Source organism: Canis aureus, chromosome 38, assembly GCF_053574225.1.
Source record: "Canis aureus isolate CA01 chromosome 38, VMU_Caureus_v.1.0, whole genome shotgun sequence".
Taxonomy (NCBI): domain Eukaryota; kingdom Metazoa; phylum Chordata; class Mammalia; order Carnivora; family Canidae; genus Canis; species Canis aureus.
The window spans coordinates 20250790-20259254 of NC_135648.1; positions in this window are offsets into that span (position 1 = coordinate 20250790).

Below are 8465 nucleotides of genomic sequence, written 5' to 3' on the forward strand. Positions count from 1 at the left end.
ACTTTCTGTGGATAAATTCTACCATTTTCTGTTTCTAATTTATTGTCATTTTCTATCTTAGTTACAGTTTTTTTGACACCTTTCTAGATTTTTTTTTCTGGCTTCAGTAGAAAAGCCATGATTAGAAAAATCATGATTACATGATTCACCATCATGTAATTTTTTTTCTTTTTTTCTGGCTTCTTTAATAACCACCATGTACCTATTTGGGAATAAATATTGGCATGGGAATAAGCCACATTGATAGAGTATTTAAAATTTTGTGAAGGAGGGAGCATATTAAGATATTTCCGTGTATGTAGATAGCTGAATACTTGCATACTTAAATATTACTTTGCTACATATGTTTGTGCATATATAAACTATATGTATGATGCTTAAGAATGGCTATTTTTCAATTTTGAAAATAATTTTTAAAAACTTTTTGCTTTTTAAATTTTCTACAATGAACATATATCTACTGTATATTATTTTTGAAGGAAAAATTATTGAAATGTTAACTTGAACAAGAATATACAGTGCTACATGGGATCAAAAGTTTTTTCAGAATAAAAGTTGTTCATTGGATTTAGCAGCAAATGGGTTTATTGGCACATCTACAAGAGTAATTTCAAAAGAATTTTGGTGACAGAGACTCAACTACATTTGACTAAGAATTAAATGACATTTATATATCAAATATTCTGCAGTAAAGTTGAATTGGGGGGGGGGTAGGGGCTGGGTATAGTATACTTTATTGATGGTACATGACAAGGCAGGGCTTCCCCAGTCACTCTCCTTCTTAGGAATGTCTGGAATGGAAATTGTGTAGAGGTGTGAGAGTCTCAGTGTGTTGAGGGATGATTTGGGGCAAAGACTCCCCAGCAGCTTTTCCTCTTTCTCTTGCTGGGGCTGGCGGTCCAGCGGACTCTAACTTCTTGGAGGGGCTCTGTGGACGATAAGGTCCATCACTTGGTTGCTATAACCAAATTCATTGCCATACCAGAAAATAAGCTCAACTCAGTGGTCATTGAGGATAATGACAGCCCTGGCATCAAAGGTGAAAGTGGGTATCACTGTTAAAGTCACAGGTGACAACCAGGTCCTCCGTGTAGCCCAGGATGCCCTTGAGGGGGCCCTCTGATGCCTGCTTTAAAACTTTCTTGATGTCATTGTATTTGGTAGCTTCCTCTAGGCAGCAAGTCAGATCCATGACTGACATGTTGGAGGTGGGGATACAGAAAGCCAAGCCAGTGAGCTTCTCATTCAGCTCAGGGATGACCTTACCTACAACCTTGGCAGTTCCAGTAGAAGCAGGGATGTTCCAGGCAACCTCTCAATGGGGCCATCCACAATACTCTGGGTGACAGTGATGGCATGGGCTATGGTCATGAGTCCCCCCATGATGCCAAAGATATCATAGATGACCTCGACTAAAGGGCCAAGCAGTTGGTGGTGCAGGAGGCATTGTTGACAATCTTGAGGGGGATATCATAGTTCTCATGGTTCATACCCATCACAAACATGGGGGTCATCAGCAGAAGGGACAAAGATGATTATTCTCATGGCCCACCATTCAAATGACCCCAGCCTTCTCGATGGTGGTGAAGACCTCAGTGGACTCCACAACACATTCAGCACAAGCATCATCTCATTTGATGTTTGCAGGATCTCACTTCTTGAAGTTGGAAGATGGCTTTCCACTGATGACAATTTTCCCATTTTAGCCTTGACTGTGTTATTGAATTTGCCATGGGTAGAATCATACTGGAATTTGTAGACCATGGAATTGAGGTCAATGAAGGGGTTACTGATGGCAACAATATCCACCTTGCCAGAGTTAAAAGCAGCCCTGGTGACCAGGTATGCTATATGGCCAAATTTATTTACTCTGACCTTCACCTTCGTGTGTCAGGGTCCCAGATGGCACTGCACCAAAAGATGCAGTTGTCCAATGGGAAGTCACAGAGAGCCTAAAGTTTAAATTTTAAATAAAAAGGAATCAAAAGGCAAAGAAAAGCTTAAAACAATAAGTAAAAGACATTCTTTAAAAAAAAAAAAGTGTGGCCATGAATCCAGTCTCTGAATAAAAAGAGGACATAGAGTTGTCGCTATTGTTTTTCCAGGTGGTAGAAACTGACCATACTCTTATGCTGATTTTGAAGAATGGTTGAAGATCTAGATGAATAAGGGTAAACTTGATAAAATAAGATCATTGGGAAAGAAAAAAAAAAAGCAGATGGAATTTAGCTCATGAGGAGAGAGGTAGGTCTTTGAAGGGAGAAAGAATACTTCTTTTCAATTAACAAGGATGAAGAAAACTGATGCTATAGAAATGCAGAGTAGGGTATGGATTTTGATCTAAAAAAGGAATAGTCAAGTGATAGGCTATTTTGAAATATTTCTGGATCAAGTACATTTTCCTTTTGTTCTATAACCTATATATAAGCATCAGCATGTTTTTATAGATTTCATAATTAATGGCCCACAGGCTAATCTTGGCTAACAGAAATGTTGTTTATTACCTGAGAGAAGTAAGAGGAATCCAAATAAAAATGTGGACTTCTGTCTTGTTTTGAAAAATTGAAAGTATTCTTTTGGTGATTCTGAAAGTCCCACAGTAACAATATTTTTGAACAAAACAACTATAACAACTTAAGCTGCTTAATTTTCTTTGGCTAGATTCATTATAAGAAATCTACAGCCTTGTATGGACTACTCCATCTCTGCTACACACCACTGTCTTCTATTCTTTAAAATCTTTAACTCTTGCCCATAATTTTCATCCATAAAATACATCAGAAACTGTGAGTTATGGAAAGAAAGGTGCCTATTGGTGATACAGGGAGGAACAAGAATACTCTCTTCTCATCTCAAGAAATCAAGCACCAGTGTGTGAATCTGGAGGAAGGAAAAATCACTTACAATGTTCTTTCAAAAGGCCCTTATAGCTCAACACTATAAGACAGAAATAGCTATAATCTCGTGTGAACTCTGTGGGTGGTCAGACTGAAATTTGTATGGCTAAAGGGTACATTAGCAATAATGGTAATCTGTAGTCCCATGATCATAATACTCTAGCATAGGACTCAGGTTCCAAACTCTGAAAAATTGGTGTTAGACTTACTCTCCCATATAGTGACATATTTTCTCTTTTGTTATGTGTTCAATATCATTTTAATTGGAATTTAGAGAGGAGTATGTCATAGATCACAATGTCAAACTAATGCCATTTTACCTTAAGTATTGACAGCATATCTCTCATCATTTTACCTGTTTTTTTTTTTTCCTTTTTGTCCCTCACTACCTTTTATTTCTGTTAGTAGAATATATGTCTAGGAGCACCTGGGTGGCTCAGTGGTTGAGCATTTGCCCTTGGTTCAGGTTGTGATCCTGGGGTCCTGGGATCGAGTTCCACATCAGAGTCCCCGCAGGGAGTCTGCTTCTCCCTCTGCCTATGTCTCTGCCTCTCTTTGTGTGTCTCTCATGGATAAATAAATAAAATCTAAAAAAAAAAAAAGAATGTATGTCTACAGAAAAGGCACAGAGAGAAAGATATGAGGAAGGGGGAAGGAAAGGGAGTGAAGGAGAGGAAAGTGGGAATGGATTCTGGAAACTCATAATTTAAGGAAAGAACACACTTATTAGCCCAGATAACTGATTTGAAAACCAAACATACAATATTTGCAACAAGAAACCTGTCCTTCAGTCCCACCCCTACATACTACCCTTGCTTCAGGTGGGAAAGAGGAATACTGAGTGGAAGCAATGAAGCTGCTATAGCAGGAATGAAGCAATGAGTGTAGCAATGAAGGAGGCTGTAGACTCAGAAGAGTGGGATAGGACTATCAGGGTCGTTGTAGACAGAAATGGAAAGACTATGATGAGGTGCCCCAGTTGTTACATCTGTGAGTCCATCACTATGCCAAGAGCCCAGACAGTTCCCTCAGAAACACCTTATTCATGACAACACTTACACTGTCTAATCTGAGAAGCTACCTGGATTGTCTTACCAGCTATCTGGCTTCAGGTTCAAAGCTGATCATCCATCAACTACTGAAAGTTTATGATACTCACCATACCCAAAACCTGGCATCCCTTTCTACCTTCTCCATGAGTTAAACAGTTTTTCCATCACTGATGACATTCATAAGTCCCTCAAGAAAGGGAATCGATTCTTAAACATTCACTATTACTCTAATTCTCAACCAATAATTAAGTCATCCAAAATCTGTGATAGGGAAGGAAAATCCCTGCTAGGATCCCACTTCCCAAACCAGTATTTTGGTCAAAGTAATTAGCACTAGCCAGAGATCGTTCTCTGAATTGGCACAAAGATAAACTATATTCTTGTTTTACAAATTGAGGAAACTGGATATAATTATTAAAGCAATTGGCAGCACTTGCTGTATTTTAAACAGAACAGAGTAGCAGGATTTTTTTTTTTTAACTTAGGAATATCACCCTGACTGCAGAGTGGAAAATAGAAATGGTAGGTGAGGTTAGGAGAAAGTCTAAGTAGTAAAAGGACCTGGGGGAAGCCTATAATGGCAATGACAGTATGTAACCTTGAACAAGTTTTTTACCTTCTTGAAAGTTTATTTAAAACATGAAAATAATAATTGACACATAATTGTGAGATTTCAATTCCATTGTTCCTATGACCAACTGACATTGTGCCAACTGCATAAAATAAGCTTCTTCCATCAAAGTATTAATTCCCTAAGGATAGAGTGTCCAACTCTTTTATTTGTATATAGATGTCTTCATCTAAGTTCATAGTAAGCACTTAAATGCTGCTTTAGTTAATGATGACTATTATGTGTGTAATATTTATCAATGTATAAGAAATACTGTTTAAGTTTAAAATAGGCTTAACTACTGTGGGCTTCAAAATTTATCAAATATATTCCTTTATACTTAATGGCTTTTCATAAGAATGCACCACCTAGAGTACATACCTGTGTTTAATTAATAGAATATGTGAGGAAGATATTTTTAAGGATTTTTTTTTTGGATGCATAAATGTATGATGTGTACAGGTCTAAGATAAATGGGAAGATATGTAAATGGAAAACATTGATTCATGAATATATGTAACACCCAGATATCACAATGCACTGAAGATCACACTTATTTATTCTAATATTTAGCCATTAATCAAATTTCCCTTATGACTTATTTTTAATACACTTACATAATTAATGACTTTACTATCATCCCCTAAATCTCCCTGTTGTAATGCTTAATCTTCCAAGCTTGGATGAAAACTTCTTTTTGGAAGGAAAAGAAAAAAAACGTTTGATTTGAAACTTTGGGAGTATTATTCATTATGGTCTACCATTTGAATAAGTAGTTTATTTAAAAGCATTTTCTTTAAATAGATTTTAAATAAAGTACTGATGCACCTGCAAGGGAAACTCAATGAATTGCATTGGCAGTTTAATTCAAAGTTCATTTCTGTGAATGGACCAGACAAATAATAATCATAACTTTAGAAATAGGAGTTAGTTATCAATACCTATAACTGTTCATTAAAACAAATTTCCCATATGTAACATAAGGTTAACTTCTAAGTATAGAAATTTCTTAAGTCTTGGTGCACCTGGGTGGCTCATTTGGTTAAGCATCTGACTCTGGATCTCAGTTTAGGTCTTGATCTCAGGGTTGTGAGTTCAAGCAGGAAATATCTTAAGTCTAAACTATAGGATATATTTTAACAGTATGTATTCAATTTAATAAAATGAATTTGTGTACTAATGGTGTTAAAGAGTATTTTATTCCATACAAATAAACTATTCTTTCAAATAGCAAACAATCCTCATGTATAGTTGAGAAAGATTTAAAATATTCATTCTGTAGTATCATTTGTATGCTTTCTATCTAATAAGAAGGAGCCAACACAGTTGTTAAGAGTAGAATCAAAAAGAGAGAAAAAAAAAAAAAAAAAGTAGAATCAAACTGTCCAGCTCCACAGCCTAGCTGAGGGATCCAGGGGAACTAAGAATATTTGTGCCTCCATTTGATCATTTCTAGGAAGATAATAAAGGCACTCATTTCATAAAATTGTTGGCAATATAAAATAAGTTCATATATGTAAAGCCCTTAGAATAGTATCACATATAAATACATAACTTTATATTAATAACCTGTGATTTTTTTTATTTTTTATTTTTTTTTAATTTTTTTAAATTTATTTATGATAGTCACAGAGAGAGAGAGGCAGAGGCACAGGCAGAGGGAGAAGCAGGCTCCATGCACCGGGAGCCCGATGTGGGATTCGATCCCGGGTCTCCAGGATCGCGCCCTGGGCCAAAGACAGGCGCCAAACCGCTGCGCCACCCAGGGATCCCAACCTGTGATTTTTTAAATGGTTTATGTAATATAGTTAATGATGCCATAAAGAGTCTCACAAATCTTGATTAAGCTAGGGAAGAGCACATGAAAACAATTTATTTCAATGTCATGTGCCATGAAAATTAAGCAGACATCCTATGGCATACACATGCTAATTATTATCAACATTACTCATTAAAGCATCAATATTTCAGCTAAGTCACTGTGAAAGGAAAGCAATTCATAAGTTTGATCCTATAACACATTTTGACTCCCACAGTGTCAGATGATGGTTTTCAGCTCCAGCTGTGGCATAGCTATTAAGCTGTTTGGCATAAAGTAATTTATGAAGATTTTTAATGGGAAAACAGTAGATAATTGCATGGTTTTTTACCCAATCCAACTAAACTTGTGTCTCTTTCATTCTGCACTAATGCACTATCAGATAATCACTCTGCTGACCAAAGTGACACTGGTGATTATGCAGAGTAAATATTTTATTGAAATTGTATTCACTCATACATCCTGAATGTTACACATTATTGTTTTGAAAATGCATTCCAAAACTTTTAGCTGAAGACGCAAGAAAAATCCTTTCAAACTAGCTTTCACTAGACAGAAATTCAAGAGTCAAGATGTCTTCAGAGCTGGTTAATTCAATAGTGCAATGATGACATCAAGGACCCAGGTTATTTCTACTTCTATTTTGTTATGAGGATGACAGCTTTGTCCTCAGTCTGGCTCCTTTCATAGCCATGGCAATTATGGAGATGACATCAACACATAATAATTACCTAAGGCAGAATAGTAATTCGTTTTTCTAGATCTCTTAAACAAGAGAGGAAAATCTGACCAGAAATATGAGCAGACTTGTCTTATATAGCTCACTGGCCAGAAGTGGATCATGTGCTAACCCCTAAGCCTATCACTGACAAAGGGAAGAGGAACATCTTTACCTTAGAATCAACCAGGCTTTACATCTGAACAAAAAGTACCATCTTTCCCTCAGATAAATGGTAAAAGGATGAATGAATTATTAAGGAATATATTACTAAAAGAAAAAAGGAATGAACATTGGTTGGGCAATAGTTCCTTAAATAATCAGGAACATCTTTCTCTTCAAAAGTTGTGAACTACATTATAAACAATCAAACTGCATATATACAGATGAATAATGTTAGACTTTGCTAAAGCCATTTGTAATATAATCTATCAAATTGATACGAGAATTAGTTAAATTTCAGATAAATGCATAATCTCTTTAATTCATTCTCCATCTTTTTAAGTTGACACAAAAGTTGATAATTTACTCTATGCCAGACCTGGGTTTGGTGTTAAACATACTCTGATAAATAAAACACATATGGTAGGTATGTGATGCTAGTAAGCTTAAGGCGAGAGGTCAAGCATTTAATAAATATACATATAAAGATATCATTGGAGTTAAGATAAATGAAGAAAAATGACCAGATACTATGAGAGAGAATAATGTTTAAGGGGCAGAGGGAAGCAATAGGTTAGATTGTGTGATCTGGAGGATCTGAAGGGGTCTCACTGAAAAAATTACACTAGAGTCCTGAAAGATGAGTGGGGTTTGACATACATTCTCTCCTTGGCCAAACTCTACAATCAGGCTCCCCTAAACCTTTCAACAAGGTCTACTATCATGTTCCTCCATATTACCCGATTTTAGCTAGACTCTTGATAAGTCAGTTTAACCATAAGCTTCCACCTTTGATATCTGATCAGGTTCCACATTTTTCACCATCCCCCAAGTGATGTCTCATCATCCTGGTCTGCTTTCAGCTAGAATATCATTAGGCCAGTTTCCTTAGAACCCTCCATTACCCCTTATGTTTCCTGTTACAGATTCCACTTAGTAATTCTCCATCCACTGAACCCTGCCTTGCTCCTTGCCTATATGTTCCTACTTGCCCATGCTGTATTCAGAATTAAGCTTAATCTCTCTCTCCTACTGCAAAATTCCATTGCAGGTCTTTATACCTATTACACTCCCCTTGAATAATGTCTGTTTTACTGTGCCTTAATCATGCTATGGAATATATATATATATATATATATATATTTTTAAATACAATATATGCTATGGAATATATATATATATTTAAATACAATATAAGATATATATA